Genomic DNA, 20,511 nt, shown 5'->3' with positions numbered 1-20,511 from the left:
AAACTCAGAGAAGGAACCCCCAACCCCTCTCTCGTGCTCCCTCGGTGTGAGCGGCGTGAGAACCCCCCCCCCTCTCTTTGGCCCGCCAATATTCCCTTCCCCCGACCCCTCCTCCCTCTTCCCCACCCGCTTGCCTCACCCTCCCTCGGCTCATTCACACCCCCCCCGGCCTCATTCCCCCCCTCTTTGGCCCGCGGATATATTCCCTTACACCCCCCCCCCCATTGACTTATTTCCCCTTCGTCCTCAAGCCCCATGCAAGACAACACCACCCCCCCCCCCCCCCCCCCCCCCCCCCCCCCCCTCCCTCTCACCCACACATCTCCCATACCCCACCATTCCCCCTCTCCCCTCACTCTCCCTCACACACTCTCTCTATCTCTTATCCCCTCACCCCTATCCCCTCCCCCTCTCCCTCATTCTCCCTCTCACGGCCACGCCAAAGCTCTCTCTCTCTCTCTCTCTCTCTCTCTCTCTCTCTCTCTCTCTCTCTCTCTCTCTCTCTCTCTCTCTCTCTGCAGCGCTGCAGTCCCACACTCACACACACACTCCCTCTCACTCACACACACACCCCACAACACCCCCACCCCCCCCTCTCCTCTCTCTCCCCATGCGCTGTGCGCCGCACGCTGCATTCGATACACACACACATGCCATGCGGGCAGCAGCAAATACGCCAACACAACACACACACTCACTCACTCACCCACACACACTCACACCCCCTATCCTACCCCCCCCCCTCCCTTTCCGCCTTGCGCAGAAGAGTAAGCCGCCGGCCATCCGCAGAAGGAAAAATAAAAATAAAAATTATATATATACATTATATATATATAGCCCCCCTTCCCACGCACGCTTTTACACACACATACCTATACAAAACACACACACACCCGCCTCATGCACAAATATATACACACGTATATACGCACCGCACCGCAATACGAAGGAAAAGGCTACGACATCAACAAACAAAAAGAAGAAGGATCCAAAGCACGCGCCGCCAACAACAAAAAACAGAAATGCGCCAAAGGCATGCCCCAGCCAACTCCGAAAAGAAGTACGCTCGACACTGACGCACCGACAGCACGCCATTCTCCGGCAACACGCAACCACGACGCCATCCCAGTAATTTTTAGGTTATTTTACCATTATCTTTAGTTTTTCATCCGAGCCATTGTAAATTTCCATTTTGTAAATATCCTCTCTCTAAGTGATGGTGACAAAGGCCCACCTAGAGATTCCCATCTTTTAATAACCTTCCCCAAAACAAAGCAAGGGTCAACCACACTAGGCCCACCACTTGCTTTGTCTCCCCGATTAAGATTACCCTAACCACACTAGGATTACCATAATCCAAGCAGCCAACACCTATAAATTGGCACTGAGAGGTCACTATCGGGGGGGGGCGGGGGGGGGCAACTTATGTGGAACCAAGCATTGGGTAGAGTGTAGTAGGAGGGATTGACACCATCACCATCACGGGGAGGGAGTCTTGTGTGTTGGGTTTGCCTTGGAAATTGCACCATGCGAAGGGAACCACATCCACCTCTCGACTCCAATGGTCGATGCACACACGTATGCAGGCTCTTGGCAGTGAGTATTCACCGTCATTGAGTCGCCCTAGAGAACGAACCAAGTAGGTTGCACCATCTCCTCTCCCTACCTCTCTACCATCACAGCATGCCACCTTGTAAATATTGCAGAAATAACTCACCCTCACATCCCCGAGGTTTTTTTCATCAATTGCAAGTATTCTCTCTCTCTCTCTCTCTCTCGCTCTCTCTCTCTCTCTCTCTCTCTCTCTCTCTCTCTCTCTCTCTCTCTCTCTCTCTCTCTCTCTCTCTCTCTCTCTCTCTCTCTCTCTCCCCCCTTTTCTCTCTCTCGGTGTGTAGGCTTGCGGTGTTCATATCACCGTGGGCTTTGCGTCCTAGCCGCTCAAAGCTAGGTGGTGCCCCCTGTTCGCTTCCCTGGCGTTTTAGAGGCCGTCAGGGTTCGGGGTCCGCTTTGCGTCCATCACTATATAGCATGTGTTGTTCCCGCTTTGTTTCTCCTGTTTTCGGGCAGTTTTTACATCAGATGCAACATTTACCATGGCTGACAACAACACAAATGTGGTCAAGATGTTTGCTGCTGAGGATAGATTGGGTGGGGACAATTACCCTATGTGGGCTTATATGATGCAACATGTTCTTGTGTTAAAGGGCGTCTGGAATATTGTGCAGGGCATTGATGTATATCCTGGTTTTGAGGATACAAGCGATGTTGAGGATGTTGTAGGTCTTCCTACAAGGATTACTGTTGTTAGAGTTGTTTTGCCTTCGGCAAAACAAGCGCGTTGAGATGTAAAAGATGTGCAAGCTCACGCATTGATTGCATTTCCTGTGAAGGGCACTATTACTCCTCACATTCGTTCAGTGGAATTTGCAAAACAGGCTTGGGATATTCTGGCTAGTCGTTATGAAAGTCGCAATGAGGCTAAAATTGCATTGCTACATAAGGATATGATGCTGGGGTTTTCCTCTTCTATAGGGCGGCTTTGGTCAAAAGTGTAGTGTAGGTGACTTGCTGAGAGGCTGTCTACAAGAGGCGAATGTACGTGCAACGTCTTGAGCAATCGATGAATTGCAGATTGGAGTGGCAGTTTGAGAACTTTTGTAGAGCTAAGAGGGTGAGATTATACACATTAACTCCTAGATTGGGTCGACCTCAGAAGGGTACTATGCAACGGAATGGTTATCTTGGGAGACGGCTTGCCAAGCAACTCAAGAGTAGCAATGAGAGTTGAAGCAAAGCCTCAGACCTTAAGCAAAGCCTTGAACATTGAAGAAAAGCTATCTGTTTGAAGTGCTGCTCTAGCTTATAGAGATGTGAGTGGTGCATAAGAAGCCTTTGGCAAATGGTGCACATGGGCTACGGGCTCGCCTCGGGGGGTTCACCTCTTAGACATGTATGTTACCACGTGAGTTCAAATGAATGGGTTTTTTAATTGCCATGATTTTAAAAAATTTAACAGGATAACATTAAGAAAAGGGGGGTTTTAATTGATTTAGAGAAAAACCCATAAGTTTTGTAGAAAAAGCGGTCATTTTATTATCTTAAGCATGTAAGTAAAGGGATTTTTTTACTACCCTTTGAACACACGTTATATGAATACTTTCTTAATGGTGCACCCCTTGAGGGGCTCGCCATGTTGGGGGGATGGTCTTGCCCCCAAAATATTAGATGGACACATTGCCCTTTGACTTTGGGAACTATAAATATTCAATTAAATAAAGATCATGTAGCTCCACAGTAGAGATTTCGCTAAGTTTCTTCAAGAAAATCCATGAACTAAAATGAACAAGGGTAATCTAATATTCCTCTTATGAATAAATTCTAAGGTAGTGGTGCGAAGCTTTGAGGTAGTGTACATGCCCAATCACCAAACTCACTTAGGGGGAACTAAATGCAAATTCATTATTAGAAAGTATTATTCCAATCAAGTGGTGAGAGAAGAGGGCGCCACTTGATCTAGCAGAGAAAAAAATCTACCTACTTACTAAAGATTTTAAGTAAATTGGATACATATACCTAGAGTAGATCATTTTAGCCCTCATTTGTATTTGATTGAGAGAGAGAGAGAGAGAGAGAGAGAGAGAGAGAGAGAGAGAGAGAGAGAGAGAGAGAGAGAGAGACCTAGAGCATGCACCACTTTTTTGCCTAGTGCTACAAGCTACCAAAGGACACCAGTCTTCACCAGATTCGGTAGGTATGACGATCCACATATCTTACTCAATATCTCTATGTGGTCAACATAACACAAAAAAAACAAAAAAGATCACAGCCAACAAAATCAAACTAGATTTTTTGCAAGAAACTGAGTGCTAGTAGGAGGATCAAAGGTGATCCAAATCCAAAAAGAATTGGGCAAAACACTCCAAAAGATAGATACTTCAGGACCATGTGACCAAGTTTTAGTTTAGTGGTGGGAACATGGATTGTGATCCATGTTCCCAGGCACCCAAACTTCCAAAGGATTCTATAAGAGATGGCCCCAACCTGCACCATTGCACTACAAAAAAATAGTGGAAAAACGAGTTCAAGCATGGATCACAAACCATGTCCTGAACTTTCTCAAAATTAGGGCAAAATCTACCAACAGTTCGAGCATAGCTTTGGGAGGCCTCTCCTAAAATGTGGTTGAATTTGGACAACATTTGTCCTAAAAACTCTAAATTTTTCACAAAGAGTCCAAATGGTCTTTTTGACCCAAAGCAAGGAGAATTTGTGTAAAACCCAAAAAGTTGAGGCCCAATCATTGTGGAAACACGCCAAGAAGCTATTCCACACAATTTTTATCATTTGGATTTGGAACATGGATCGTGATCCATACCCCCAAATGCCATTGCATCCCAGAATCAGGTCCACAAGTAAGCTTAGTGTACCTATAGTCCAGAAGCACCAATATTTTTAGAGAAATCTACAAGTTTGGCCAAGATTTAAGAAAGTGTACCTTCAAAGTCTCCAAGCACCAAAAAATAGGGTTTTTGAGAAAAACTTGGAGCTTAGGACTTTGGAAGCATTCATATGACTTACAGAGTCAAAAGGTTTCCAAAAAGTGCTTGATAAGGGTGTGAAACTTGACATCATTGGTAGAAGGGTCCATCAGAGTTAGATTGTGGTGAGAATTGACAAACAAATGGTCATACATGTGTTCTTCATCATCGAAGGATCAGATCAAGGAAAACTAACACCAACAAATAACCACATGATTTCTTCAAATATCAGTTTTGTTAAAAGTTGGGAAAATATGGCCACAAGTCTAGAATTTGGATTAACTTAGTAAATTTTGATTTGAATTTGAAAATATTTCATTGGTGTGCTAGGATTAGTTATTATGACACATTCCCCAATTCTTAGCCTATTCTATGACCAAACATCGCAATTCATGTACCTCTCCAGATGTCTGAACCAACACCTAGCCATCTTGACCCACATGCCATTTATAGTATAACCCCAAAGTTTCAAGGCATTTGGATACAAAAATCTTTGTGAAAATCCCAAAATTATCCAAGTCTGTGGAAAAATGCAAACAATTGACTTGATGTGCAAACCAAAGATCCAAACCCAAAAAAATTGCTACCATAACATCTATTAATCATGCTAAACATGATGGTACCAAGAAAAACTAATTTGGCTTCCAAAAATGGATCTTAATCCATGTACCTCTAGCTCACAATTCACCTAAACCAATTCTCTCTAGTGTCTGTAGTTATTTTAGACACATTGGTGAAGTTTGGTCAAATTTGAATCACATTCACTTCAATTATGCTCAATTTTCAATTTATGGTCAAATTTGTGCTAAAGAATTTTTTTTGACAAGTTTGCGACCAAATTCTTGGCAGTAAAATGATACTTTTTGTTAGCAAGATTCCTCACAGATATGCAACAAAGGAATGGGGAGCTGCACTTTATGAGGTCATAGACATCTCATCCAATGAAAAGGCACATGTCAAAGACAAATACTTGGAACAAATATCAACAAATGGAACAAATGTTATAGGCTACAGATGGAACCAAGGTCAAGGCAACTATATTTCCCAAAGAGCTATGGACACTACACCAAAAGCTTGAAGTGATTGATGGTGCCTGATGCTTGCAGTTGGATAGTTTTTTTTTGCCTGCCACCATGGGGCACAAACTTTCAAAGAGCACATGAGTTGATGTCAAGAATCCAATACAATGGAGAGGCAACTCTTACACACAAATATGGGGCAACATTGCAAGTAAAGATAGCTAACGAGATCATCTGCTAGGCACTTCACTTACCTACTAGCCACCACATTTTGCCTTTTAAAGACAAAGGCAATCGACAATGACAAGGAGTTTGTCAAGTAGTAGAGCCACAAGCTCACCTATAAGGATCTATGCAGAAATAAAGCTTCCATTATGACTAATTTGTCAGCACGTCAAAGTGCAAAAGCCACTCAGGTACACCAAGTTGTATCTAGCATTAATGATGGCCATTGTCTTATCAGAGTTTTGCATCATCAAATGCAAATTGGGAAATTACATTTTGGAGAATTTGGTCAAAGATAACCTCAATTTCAACGAGAAGAACAAAATTTAGATGAATGTTGGATGCTCACCCACATAGCATACCAAGCCCTTGGGATGATTGATGACCTCCCTGAAGTGGACTCCTAGCTAGACTCATTACAAACGTCAAAGCATAGTGTCCAAGAAGTAAGGAGTGCTTTGACAACTCCAACAGAAAGAAAGATGCACGGCTCAAGTTGAAAAGTACCTACCTTAAATAGCAAAGCCATGGAGTCAGACATAGAGCTCCATGGAGATATTAGAAGAAAAGAAGATATTCATTCACAATACCAAACAATTGGAGGAGAAGAAATACAGATTCCCCTTGTCAAGAAGAAACCATAGCAAGAGGAGCACATTTCAAAAATGCAAGTACAAAGATCCATGGAGGAAGCTCAATGAATTAGAGCAAAAAGGATTGCAAAGAGAGCTGAAGAGCATAAGAAAGCAGTGGAGGCACATCAGATTTCAGTCTCCTCAGATTCATATGATTCAAGACTGGATGCTTGGCTACAAGATTTTAAAGAAGAGAGAAGATAGAGTTAGCAGTGTCAATTTGAACGAGTTCAATAGTATTTTCACACGGTTGACTTCTAAAGGGCTTAATTTTGATGATGAAATAAAACCATTTTCTTGCTATGCTCTTTGCTTGCATCATGGGATACGTTTAACACTACCATTAGTAACTCTACCCCCTCAAGGAAAGCTTGTTTTCAGTAATGTTACTAGTGCTTTGCTCATAGAAGAGATTTGACATCAATCTCTTGACACTAGTGGGCATGGTGATGCATAGATGGCTTGTGAAAGTAGCTAGAAAAACCATCAATGGCAAAGAGGTCATGGTCATTCTTAGGATTGCAAGTATGTGCATAGCAAGAGTCATGGACGTGACACAAGGAGCATTGAATGCTACCATTGTCACAAGATCTCATAATAACTAATTACCAATTCTCCTAAATGATTTTCTTATGTTAAAAAAATCATTTAATATGGGAAAGTGCCAGGGGAAAAAAAGCTAGAATATTGGTTAAGCTGGCAGACCGGCCACAGTAGGGATCCAAAGGAGGGAAAATAGGGATCCAAAGGGGGGGGGCATCTGCAAAAACTCAAGGTGCAACAATGGGCTTTAAAGACCCTAAGGTTAAGCCCATTAAGACTTCCAAAATGCTAAGGTTTCAAAAATCAAAGGTTGTGTCCAATGGTCAAAGCTTATAAAAATTGGATGCTTTGTGTGTGTGTACAAAAAGTCTTCATAGTTCCTACATAGGAGGGGGCAAGCCTTGCAAGTAGGGGAGGGGAGAGAAACACACACACACACACACACACACACACACACACACACACACACACACACACACACACACACACACACACACACACACACACACACACACACACACACACACACACACGCACACACACACTCACAAGCCTCCTTCACACAAAGGGAATGAGGGACACATGTCAGCTCCCTAGCCCAGATGCCCACAAGGTGTACTCAAATCCTATTGGATGGCCATGGAGGTGGACCAATGAGAATTAGGCTAGAGTAAATCTAGTTTAATTAATTTAAGAACACTTATAAAAATAACCAATAAGAATTAAGCTCTCTAGAAGACTATTGGACAATCTCCCAAGGGTCCAATGAGCATTCAACAACCTAATGGTTTGCCTGATTCCTATTGGCCAGGAGACAAAGGGGTCCAATAAGAGTTTAGTTGCATTAATTAATTACCTAAATCTCTCACAAAAGGGGAAAGACGGACACATGTCAAAAGGCTATCACTTATGCTCCTTAAATCCTATTGGCTAAGCTTGGAGAGGTGGGGTGGTAGCATGAGCAAATAGCAAGAGGGGTCGACCAAGAGAGAGAGGGGGACAGAATTTTTAAAGGCATTATTCCACACACACTCACACTAGCTCATGTGTGGAGCAAGAAGACTCTCTCTCTCTCCTTCTCAAGCTTTAATGGAAAGCTTATCACCTACTCCAAGCTTGTGAGAAGGGAGGCCTACACCAACAACTGTTGGCTTTGTGATGCAAATCCAACCAAGAGCCAAGCTTCAATGCATGCTCATCTTCTCTACCATGATAATTACTAAGCTATGCTATGCTAATATGAGTGATTATGTGAGGAGATGTACATCTTTCTCGTAAGACTACTCCCTCTTCCTCTCAATCTACTATCATACCCTACTAGCTCTCACCATCTTCGAAGGTGTGTGAGGTCTTGGGTTTGAGATCGTGAGGGAACTGATGTTGTGTTTATAAGTGTTTTTCTTAGTGCTTGAAGCTCCCATCTTCATTGCACTAGCTAGTATTGAAGGAACACAAAGAATTGTATTGTAAAATGTCTCTTTTAATGGGAGAAACCTATAATAAAAAGCCTTTTGGAGGGGGGACCGGCTCCATGAAAATCCGGTCCTCAATTGTTGTCAATAGCTTAATTTCTCTCTCTTTTGAAGTATTTTTCATGCTATCTAGCTAAGTGTTATGGTTTTTGTTGCTCTCTCCACCCAAGCACTCTTGTTATGCCCATTCGGAACCTATTCTAATGAAATGCTCACTATGTTCATGTTATTTTCCATTGCACACAAGTTACTAGGCCATTAAATGTGACATTAGTATCAGAGCACAAGGTTTCTCTTTTCTTGCTCAAGAAGAGAGGTCCTTAAGCTAGCTATAAATGGTTTTTATTATTAATTTCAATTGAGTGAGTAGAATAGGAATTTTTCAACCTTGCAGTGCGCCTGCCTTCATGCAGATAACGGGGCATCTCCATCGAGCGCTATGGTCTTAATAGTGGATTCCTACGGGGCTTACCTACGGCTTAACCATTATTGAGCTATTAGAAGCTTGAGAGGAGCCGATTCTATTTTGGTGTTGAACGACCCTCTCTTCTATTCCTTGCAATTAATGGTATTTGAGCCACGGGTACAATAGCTTGAGTGCTTTCTCTAAAGGGGTAAAGAGGAGTAGCAACTAGGGCTTGAAGTGCCAAAGTAAACTTAAAAAGTTTACACCTAAAAGTTGTTAGAATGACTGACAATAGTAAAGAAAGTGAAATTAATGTTGATAACTTTGATTTTGCTAATGAGCAGGCTACTAATGATGCCCCTATGCTTGTTAACTACCTTGTTTCTAGGCTTCAACAAGCCATGGGCAATCCATCCCTCCAAAGTGAAGTGCAACGGCAGCTCCGTGCTCATGGGATTCTCCAAGCTCCCCACCATGATGAGAGAGTACCTAGGAAGCCTCCTTGGGAGACTCCCAAGAGAGGCCTCTCTCCGATTCGTGAAGAAGAAGAGGATCCATACGAAGGGCTCAAAGATTTGCTTCTTGATGATGCATCTCCTTCTCAATGGAGAACTCAAGAGCCCCCACCGAAGGAACACGAAAGAAGTGAGTCTCTTGCCACCTCAGCGGAGATGGCTCCACGAAGAAGGCGGGCTAAACACTCTCCATCACTTCCTAAACGGAGAAGACCATCGCACACTTCTCCACACCATAATTCAAAGAGGGATGACAAAAAGCAAGAGAAGAAAAAGGAGAGAAAGAGGACACCCTCTTTTCCATCTTCTTCATCCTCTTCCTCTTATGAAAGTGATGGTGTAGACAAAGAAGCTCAAGGTAAGAAAAAGGCGAGAAAGAGGTCACCCTCTTCTCCATCTTCCTCAAATTCTTCATCTTCTGAAGAAAGTGATGGTGAAATTTTTGAACCATTGATAAGAAGAGGCCAATCTTTGCCAATCCCTAATTCACCATGGGAGAGCATATCCATGGATTTTATCTTTGGATTGCCTAAGTCTATCCATGGGAATACAGGAATATGGATGATAGTAGACAGGTTCAGTAAACAAGCTCATTTTATACCTCTCAAAAAAACTATCAAATCCCATCAAATGGCAACCCTCTTCATTTCACAAATCTTCAAGTACCATGGCTTGCCAATGTCCATAGTGTCGGATAGAGATCCTAGAATGACCAGTAATTTTTGGAAGGGTCTCTTTGAGAATTTAGGGACAAGGCTAAACTTCTCTTCGGCCTATCACCCACAAACGGATGGCCAAAGTGAAATATCTAACCTAACAATTCTTGATCTACTAAAAGCCTATGTAACGGAAGTAGATCAAAAATCCCAATGGGAAAAGTACTTACCCTTAGTGGAGTATGACTACAATAACATTGTACATACTTCCACATGAAAAGCACCTTTTGAGGTAATTGAGGGAAGATCAAAAAGTCCCCTACTACTTAAGGTACATGGGAAGATCTTCGTTGCAGATGAGTATAGCCGAGACTTACAAGAATCTTTCCAAAAGATTAAGGATGTTATCTCTATCTCACAGCAAAGGCAAAAGGCTGCTGCTGATAAGCACAAATGAGCTCAAGCCTTTAAAGAAACTGATTGGCTCTTATTAGAATTTTCCAAGGCTCGATTAAGGCACACGATGGGCAAGAATCCTACGGGACACCAAAAGTACTATGCTAAGTTAGCAAAAAGGTACTATGGTCCCTTCCAGATTCTTAGACCAATCAATGATGGCCTACCAACTTAAGTTTCCCAGCCATTGGCTCATACACAATGCTTTCCATGTGAGCCTACAAAAGCCTTACAAAGGAGAGCCACCTCAAGAACCAACTATTGAAGACCCACCGAAAATCAAGGACCAAGAAGAGGTGTTGCAGTCCGAGTCCATTCTCCGACATGAAGACAAGGTACTAAGAGGCGGTAAGACTATCTGACGATATCTTATTAAGTTTAAGAATTATCCTTTTGAGATTCTAGATGGATTCAAGGCATACAATTAAAGGATAACCTAAACCTTTTCAATGCTTACAATTCTTCCCTAGAGTAAGCAAATGTACAAATGTTTAAAATGAACAAAGTTTTTGTCTTATAAGACTCTCTTTTTATTTATTGTGCACAACTGTGAAGTAGTATGCATGCTTAGATCAAGTTTGCACAGACGACGTCTCCCAAACACAAAGTAGAGCTTGTCACTCTACTATGGAAGATTGATAGGACTAATGTGCAGACATGCTTGCGGCAGCTTAGGCTCTCAAGCGCCAAATGGACTAGTCATCCATTTTGGAACGATGTCGTAGGGTAACATAGGGATCCTCTACCCGCTAGAAAAAGGACTAATGAATAGGCTTTATCTTCTCTACCCCATAGTCGAGGACGACTATGATTTCAAGAAAGAGGTAATGTCATAATAACTAATATCTAATTCTCCTAAATGATTTTCTCAAGTTAAACTTATCATTTAATATGGGGAAGTGCCAGGGGAGAAAAAGCTAGAATATTGGTTAAGCTGGCAAACCGGCCACAGTAGGGATCCAAAGGAGGAAAAATAGGGATCCAAAGGGGGGGGCCATCTGCAAAAGATCAAGGTGCAAGAATGGGCTTTAAATACCCTAAGGTTAAGCCCATTAAGACTTCCAAAAATCAAAGGTTGTGTCCAAGGTCAACGCTTATAAAAATTGGATGCTTTGTGTGTGTGTGTGTGTGTGTGTACAAAAAATCTTCATAGTTCCTACATAGGAGGGGGCGAGCCTTGCAAGTAGGGGATGAGAGAGAAACACACACACACACACACACACACACACACACACACACTCACAAGCCTCCTTTACACAAAGGGAATGAGGGACACATGTCAGCTCCCTAGCCCACATGCCAACAAGGTGTACTCAAATCCTATTGGATGGCCATGGAGGTGGACCAATGAGAATAAGGCTAGAGTAAATCTACTTTAATTAATATTAAAACACTTAATAAAAGAACCAATAAGAATTAAGCTCTCTAGAAGACTATTGGACAATCTCCCAAGGGGTCCAATGAGCATTCAGCAGCCCAATGGCTTGCCTGATTCCTATTGGCCAGGAGACAAAGGGGTCCAATGAGAGTTTAGTTGCATTAATTAATCATCTAAAGCTCTCACAAAAGGGGAAAGGGGGACACATGTCATAAGGCTATCACTTATGCTCCTTAAATCCTATTGGCTAAGCCTAGAGAGGTCCAATGGGGTGGTAGCATGAGCAAATAGCAAGAGGGGTCGACCAAGAGAGAGGCGGGAAAGAATTTTCAAAGGCATTATTCCACACACTCCACAATAGCTCATGTGTGAAGCAAGAAGACTCTCTCTCTCCTTCTCAAGATTTAATGGAAAGCTTATCACCTACTCCAAGCTTGTGAGAAGGGAGGCCTACACCAACAACTCTTGGCTTTGTGATGCAAATCCAACCAAGAGCCAATCTTCAATGCATGCTCATCTCCTCTACCATGCTAATTACTAAGCTATGCTATACTAATATGAGTGATTATGTGAGGAGATGTACATCTTTCTCGTAAGACTACTCCTTCTTCGTCTCAATCTACTCTCATACCCCGCTAGCTCTCACTATCTTCGAAGGTGTGTGAGGTCTTGGGTCTGAGACCGTGAGGGAATTGATGTTGTGTTTAATAAGTGTTTTTCTTAGTGCTTGAAGCTCCCATCTTCATTGCACTAGCTAGTATTGAAGGAACACAAAGGATTGTATTGTAAAATGTCTCTCTTAATGAGAGAAATCTATAATATAAAGCCTTTTGGAGGGGGGACCGGCTCCATGAAAATCCGGTCCTCAACTGTTGTCAATAGCTTAATTTCTCTCTCTTTTGAAGTATTGTTCATGCTATCTAACTAGGTGTTATGCTGTTAGTTGCTCTCTCCACCCAAGCACTCTTGTTATGCTCATTAGGAACCTATTCTAATGAAATACTCACTATGTTCATGTTATTTTCCGCTACACACAAGTTACTAGGCCATTAAATGTTACACAAGAAAGAACACATGAAGAAAGATTGTTATTTGTTGCAAATAGAAAAGGGTGAATCCATTGTTGTAAGTCTGCACCTCCTAAAAGCAATGTCAAGATAGAGGAGCTCAATGTCATTGAGTCTCCACATGTTTGATGTTATTCTTGACGAGCCACATTCATCAAATGTACTAATGTTCACTTTTGATTTGATTCTAGAAGCAGTATTAGCTCTTGACAATTGCTATTTGCAGAATGGGATCATTGAATCAAGCTACAATTTTTCATGTTACTCCTCAAAAGGAGTGGTTCTCTAGTTATGCTTCTACACATGGTTCAGTTAAGCTGGGTAATTCTCATCATCTTGAGATATGTGGAATTGGAGATATGAACTTGTGTATGCATAATGGTATTGAGTTCATGCTTCAAGGTGTTAGACATGTGCCAAGGCTAACTAAGATCTTGGTATATTCACAAGGTCTTGCAATGTTTCAATATGTAAGGGGGAAGGCTACATTGAGTACCCCAATGCAGGCATACAAAAAACTTAGCAAGAATGATGATCCCAAGTCTGATGCTGAGAAAGTAGAGGTGGTCAAGCTGCTATATTCTTCTGCAGTTGGCAGTCTCATATATGCCATGGTAGCCATGAGACCTGACATTGAATTTGTAGTGGGAGTGGTTAGTTTCTTTATGGAAAACCTTGGCAAAAAGCAATGAAACATATTTTTAGTTACTTGAGAGGTACTACCTTACACTTTGGGAATAGTGATGCATCCATTGTGTGTTACACAAGTGTGGATTATGCAAGTTGTGTGGATAGTCAAAGAGCATTGTGCTATGTTTTCCTATTTTCTAGAGCACTGTGTCATGGAGATCATGTCTTCAAAATTGTACGTCATATTTTGCCATAGAGGTAGAGTATGTGACAATTTTTGACGCTAACAAAGAAGCTTAGGGTTAGGTCGTTTAGTGGGAGATATTTGCATTACTCAAACTTTAGTGTTGCATTGTGATAGTCATAGTGCAATTGTGTTAGCAAAGAACCCTTTGTTTCACTCCAAGTCAAAACACATAGAAGTCCGTTATCATGAGATACAAGACATATCGGCTAGCAAGCACATTGAGCTAGTCAAGATTCATACGAACAACAACCCTCAAGATGCTCTCACGAAGAGCCTACCCTCTAAGAATTTTGAACATTGCATGGAGATGATGGGTGTAGGGTGAAGCCATAGGATTGCTTCATGGTTGTACAGATGTATGTTGCAACTAGCCAGACCCCCATCACATTGATTGCACTAACCTTATCTATTCTTTTGGTCACATAGAACAATAAGGAGTAGTGAGGTCATTCTAATCCTCACTAAGAGCTCGACCAACACTCCGTGTATGCTCTTCTTTGCCCTCTCACTCCACTCACACCGCGTACTCCCTTCTTGTTGGAGAGAATGTTTTACAGAGGGATTAGCTCTTCAAGCTTCCCTCAATGGAGAACTGAAAGTCGGGCTACCACAATTTTCACAGATGGATGAAGCTAGGGAGGTGCCAATAGAGTCTAGGAACACTTAGATCCACAACCCACCAACCTAGATGAGAACTTTGTTGTTAAAATACCTATTAACAAGTTGGGACAATACTTTGAAGGTGATGAATCCAATGCGACCATACCAATCACTACCGAGGGATTAACTATGAAGGGAATCCTTGATGGTGGCGCTGGGGTTAGCATTGTAACTAAAAACTGCTGGGAATCTATGGGAAGACCTCACCTTGGGACTACAAACATAGTGGTAAAGATGGTCAATGGGACTATTGTTAAACCTATTGGGATGCTATAAGATCTCAAGATCAAGGTCCGTAGACACAAAATAAGGCATACCTTCATTGTTATGGATTTTTCCAAGCACACTATGTCATCTGAGATGATCTTAGGATGCCCTTTCATGAAGGAAGAAAAAATGGTGCATGACTGGTCTAAAAACCATGTCTACTTACAATTCCAAGACTCTGTCATTTGAGTTGATCTTGTGACTAGTCAAGCACATCCTCTAGGAAACAGATTTATAATCAACCATCGATCTGACACCACAATTCACTCGGACCCATTGCAGTATTGTTACACGTGTAAAAAGGACACTGATGTTGGAGAAGGTTCCCCCTTATATGGATGTTCTACGTGGAATGGCTGATTCTAACAACGTGGATTGGGTCCACCTAGGGGCAACCATAGACACTTGGTGAAATAGAGGGACAACCTGGGTAACACCTGAGGGGGACGAAGTGCCACAACTTGTACATTTAAATATGATAGGAGCAATGCATATAGATTTTGATGACCGACTTGATGAAGGCTTAACTGACATTGGAACTAGTAGCGTCACAAAAGATTATAGCTCACATGCTTCGGATTCTGGATCATCAGTTGAAACCGACTCTAAGGACAAAGAATTTGAATTGAATATTGGTGAAAATATGGAAATGAACCATACAGAGCCCAACGGTTCCTTAATTGACAATCTATCCAAGAGAGGAGAAGACACGAGTAGCGGTTCATCTAGTGACTCTTCACTGGAGGAAGGTCGTAATAAAAAATTAAACAAGAGAAGTAAGAGATATAAGAGGCGATGATATCGAGCAAATTTGCATGATAGGATAAATGAAAAGAAATCTACAGCAAGATGGCTTAATTATGTGGAGGCATGCGATGCTCATCGAAAGTTGGTAAATAATTGGGGTGAAATACTTCAAATTTCATGTGGTGCAGTCAACAACCCATTGACATCGCACAACTAGAAGCTAGAGAGAAGCCAAAGTTGAGCCGTACTGTAAGGAGACGACAAAATCAAGAGCTATCTCAAGAACAAAAGGAAGCGGAAGAGAAATCACAGTCCACAGAACAACAAGACCCCACAGATTTACATCTTGCACCTGAGCATTTCAAATCCTACACCACGGAGGAGCATAAGGTTGTGTATACATAGGCCCAGAGAACACCTATCGATGGAAGTAATGGAGTCTATTATGGTAGACCCAGGTGAGGAGTCTATGATAGCAGACCCAGGTGAGGAGTTCAAACCTGTTTTCATTGCCCAAGATCTAATAGAGACTGAGGAATATGTACTTAAGGAGCTTCTCAAGGAATTCAAGGATATATTTTCTTGGACATATTATGATATGAAAGGTGTTCCACCTTTCGTGGTGCAACACACAATTGCACTAGAGGACCAAGATCAAACTGCTTTTATAACCGAGTTTGGAGTGTTCGCATTCTATGTTATGGCTTTTGGCTTAACCAATGCCCCTGCTACCTTCCTAAGATTAATAAACACTACTTTTAGAGAATATTTGAGGGATTTTTGCGAAGCTTTCTTACATGACCTTTGTGTCTAATCTTCTGGGAAAGAACATCTATCATGCTTACGAAAAGTGTTTGAAAAGTGCAGATTGTATCGCATCTCATTAAACCCTTTCAAATGCCAATTTTGGATTAAACATGGAGTCATTTTAGGGCATATAGTGCCCAAAAATGGGATTTCCTCAGATGAGAGAAAAATTAAATCCATTTCCAATTTTTCACCACCTGCAAACTATAAAGGAGTTCAAAGGTTCATAAGCCATGTTGGTTATTACCGATGGTTTATTTTCAATTTTTCACCACCTACAAATTATAAAGGAGTTGAAAGGTTCATGAGCCATGTTGGTTATTACCGACGGTTTATTTTAAACTTTGCCGAGATAGCTCGCCCATTGTACAAGCTTCTTATTGAGTTCCACTGGACCGCGGAGTGTGACCATGCTTATGAGTTATTAAAAAAGGCCTTGACAAGTGCTCCCATCCTACGAGTGCCCGATTGGAATGTAATTTTCCATGTGCATATTGATGTATCAAACTTTGCTATTGGGTGTGTTCTAGCTCAACCAGGAGAACTTAAATTGGACTAACCCATTAGCTTTGCAAGTCATCAATTAAATGATGTTGAGAGGAACTACACCACTACAGAGCGGAAAGGTTTAGCTATGATTTACGCAGTAAATTAATTTTGCTACTACCTTCTTACCAACAAGTTTTTCTATGTGGATCATCAAGCGTGGTTGTATCTAGTGAATAAACCTTGTTCCATGGGAAGAATTACACGATGGTTATTAATTCTTCTTGAGTTTGATTTTGCCATTGTGGTGAGATCCGGTAAAATACATGTTATGGCAGATCATTTGTCTTGCATGCCCAATAGTGAAGCCCCTATTGGAATTGATGATAAATTGCCCAATACTTCCATATTCCTAGTCAAGACCATGCATGAATGGAGTGAGAAGATTATCAACATTTTAGTTAATGGTTTTCCACCCAAAGAGCCTTGTAAGAATATAGCTTAAAAACTATTAAAGGAATGTGAACCTTATTCTCTAATTGCAGGAACTCTCTACAAGCTAGGGAAGGACAATCTTCTTAGACGTTGTGCTCGTGAGGATGAGTATTTATACATACTGCAAGAAGCCCACATGGGTATAGTTGGATGACATTTTTAAGGGGAGCTAATTGCTAGAAAAGTGTTGCAGTTAGACTATTGGTGGCCTACCTTATTCAAGGATGCATCACTTTTTGCAAAAGGGTGTGATGAATGCCAACATTACAAGATCACACAACAAAAGGATAAGATGTCCTTACATCCTATTAAAGTGACTCAACCATTTGAAAAATGGGGTTTAGACTTTGTAGGCCCAATTAGTCTGGTAGGTCGTAACACTCAATCTCGATATATTATGGTTTCCACTGACTATGTGACAAAATGGGCGAAAGCCAAGGCGACACGCAAGGCCGATATAAGGTCAACTGCTAAGTTTCTCTTTGAGAAAATTATTATACGATTTGGTTATCCCCTTGAGATTGTGAGTGACAATGGTACTCATTTTATAAATGGAGTGATAAGAAACTCAAGACAAGCTTCATGATAGCCCACCACAAGTCTACACCTTATTATCCACAAGCAAATGGCTAAGCTGGAGCACTAACACGACTTTAATTTCTACCTTTACCAAAAAAGTGGGAGATCATCGCACAGATTGGGATTTGAAGCTGATATCAGCTCTACGGGCTTATCTCGAACTGCTTACAAAGTGGCTATTAATGTTACACCATTCAAGATGGTATATGGCCAAGAAGCAGTTATGCCATGGGAGTTTGTAATTCCTAGTCTACAGATAGCTTCACGAGAAGGCTGGGATGGTAACCCTTTAGTTGAGCGTTTATATATCCTTGGGAGGTTAGATGAAGAAAGACAAATGGCTGTGCAAAATGCAATTGTTGTGGAGAAAGATAGGAGAAAGAAATGGTTTGACCGTCATTTAAAGAACAAAGATATCAAGGTTGGGGATAAAGTCCTTATATGTGGAGTGCGTAACGAGAAGAAAAAGTTGAAATACACGGAAAAATGACCATATAGAGTATGCAAATCACCCCACAAGATACCATTCGTGTCGAAACTCTTGATGGAGTTAAAACCATTGAATTCCTCAATGGGAGTAAATTTAAAAGATACTATGATCCTTTAAGCCAAGAGGAGCTACGTGCCATCCATTAAAAAAAAAGGCAGCCAAGACACAAGCAAAATTGAAAAACATACAAGCTCAAGTTGAGGCTAAGGAGTGACAGCAACGTATTAGACGTCAACGAGAGGCCAACCTTGGAGTTACACATGTATTTCAAGTTGAAATAGAGGATGATTGGTTGGACTCTGACACACCTCTACAATACCCTATTGAGTTAAATAGCGCCTACAAGAAAGTGCTATATAATGCCTTATTGGACACACGTGCTAAATATAATCTGCTATCATATGGAGTGTGGTGTTAGTTAGAAAATCCATCTCTATCTCAGAGTACCATCCAAGTCAAGGATATCAAAAAGAAAAAAACTATTGTTTTTGGAACCTGTCACACTTCTGTCAGTTATGACAACAGGATCGTAGCTCAAGAATTTTTGGTCATGCCTGCTGGAACTATGAAAGGAAATATAAACCTAGGACGCAAGTGGCTGTTAGCGACCAAATGCACTATTGATTGGGGGACTCGGAGTGTGACAACACAAAAACAAACTCTTAGCCTTGCCACTCAAGTGATAGTCCCTGAGATATCACCTCTGAGGGAATACAACCCAAAACATTGCATGTCCAAGAGGTTGAATCATCTGTACCTATAGCCCAACCCTCTAGAGCTTCAACTTTTGTAGCTGAAACAAACCATGAGACACACAAGACTCATCGTAATATACCAAAGAAAACATACAAATGGGTCCCTAGAGATTCTTCAACGACCATTTTTGACGCTAAAAAACAGAAGCCTTGTAAGAGACGCCCACTCGCTCCAAGAAATCTAAGAAAAAATTGCGTTGGATTCCTAAACGACTATTGGAAGCCCAAGGCTACTATGAAGGGAATGATCAAATCTGGGTGCCTAAACTTAAATTGCGTTCCAACCTGTCACCTATAAACCAATGTGAGTCAAATCCTATAACGATAAAGCCGATTGAAGACTGTGGGAAGGGAAAGATCACAGAATACTATACACATGATCCGGAGCTATTTTGGGTACCCAAGCAAGAATGACTTGTATCGCTCGGCTCAAACATAGAAAAAACAAATGAAGCTTCTTGCTCTTCATATAGTTCTTCTAGAGAAACACAAACTTCGTAACAACTTCCACCTACCACAAAAAATGTACAAAAAAACAAGGAAAGAATAACACCTCCCATTGTCAATTCATCACCTAAAACAATGTTTCAAGTAAAATTATGAGAGAGTACCTTACCTCCCTTGCAACTAGATTAAACGCTTAGGGTGGTGAATTTTTTTTGGTCAAAGTATTCATCCATTACAACTTGGAACAATTGGTTTCAAAAAGTGATGACATCGTTCCAAAAGGTATGATCTACCTAGGGAAGGGGGAGTGTTTGCTGACATCCATCATTCACTTGCTCCCCTCTTAACCTTCCTCCTTGACCTCTCAATCTCCCAATCTGTATATATGTAGCCCTATACTCAAGGAAACAAAAATAAAAAAGGAAAAGAGCAAGAGCCACCAAACAGAAAGCTTGAAACCTACATATTCTAATACATGACCCAAAAATCATAAAAACACATTATGCACAAGGACACGACCTTCTGAGATGACCCTTATAATATTTACACACTAATCCAAATCTATCTGTGTGTATAGATATGGCTAGTACGCTAGGGTAATCTACTCCTACTGTGGGTGAGAGGTACCCTCTTTACTTTTCACAAGTGTTTCATATAGTCTACGCGGTGCTTGCCTGTGAATGGGATTTGGTAGATACACTAGCGTGTGAGAAAATTTTTGAGAAATTAGAATGGCTGATACGTCTCTTGACCATGATTGATCCCTACTTAGTAGAGAACGCCTCTCCAATTGCACAAGCTTACCCTTTTGAGAAAGATGACTATACACACCTACTGACATTCTTAGTGAACATATGTGCATCTAATGATGCGAAAGATTACATGATTACACGGATGGCACATATGGTCTCACTGATGATGACTTTATTTTTCTTGAAGATGACGAGGATAGGGGTTTAGACTTAGGACTACCCGCCCATCTATACAATAT

The sequence above is a fragment of the Adiantum capillus-veneris genome, chromosome 30 (genome assembly GCF_014529385.1).
Source record: "Adiantum capillus-veneris isolate H3 chromosome 30, ASM1452938v2, whole genome shotgun sequence".
NCBI lineage: Eukaryota > Viridiplantae > Streptophyta > Polypodiopsida > Polypodiales > Pteridaceae > Adiantum > Adiantum capillus-veneris.
The sequence above is the reverse complement of the archived record's forward strand: the minus strand, read 5'-3'. Positions refer to the sequence as shown.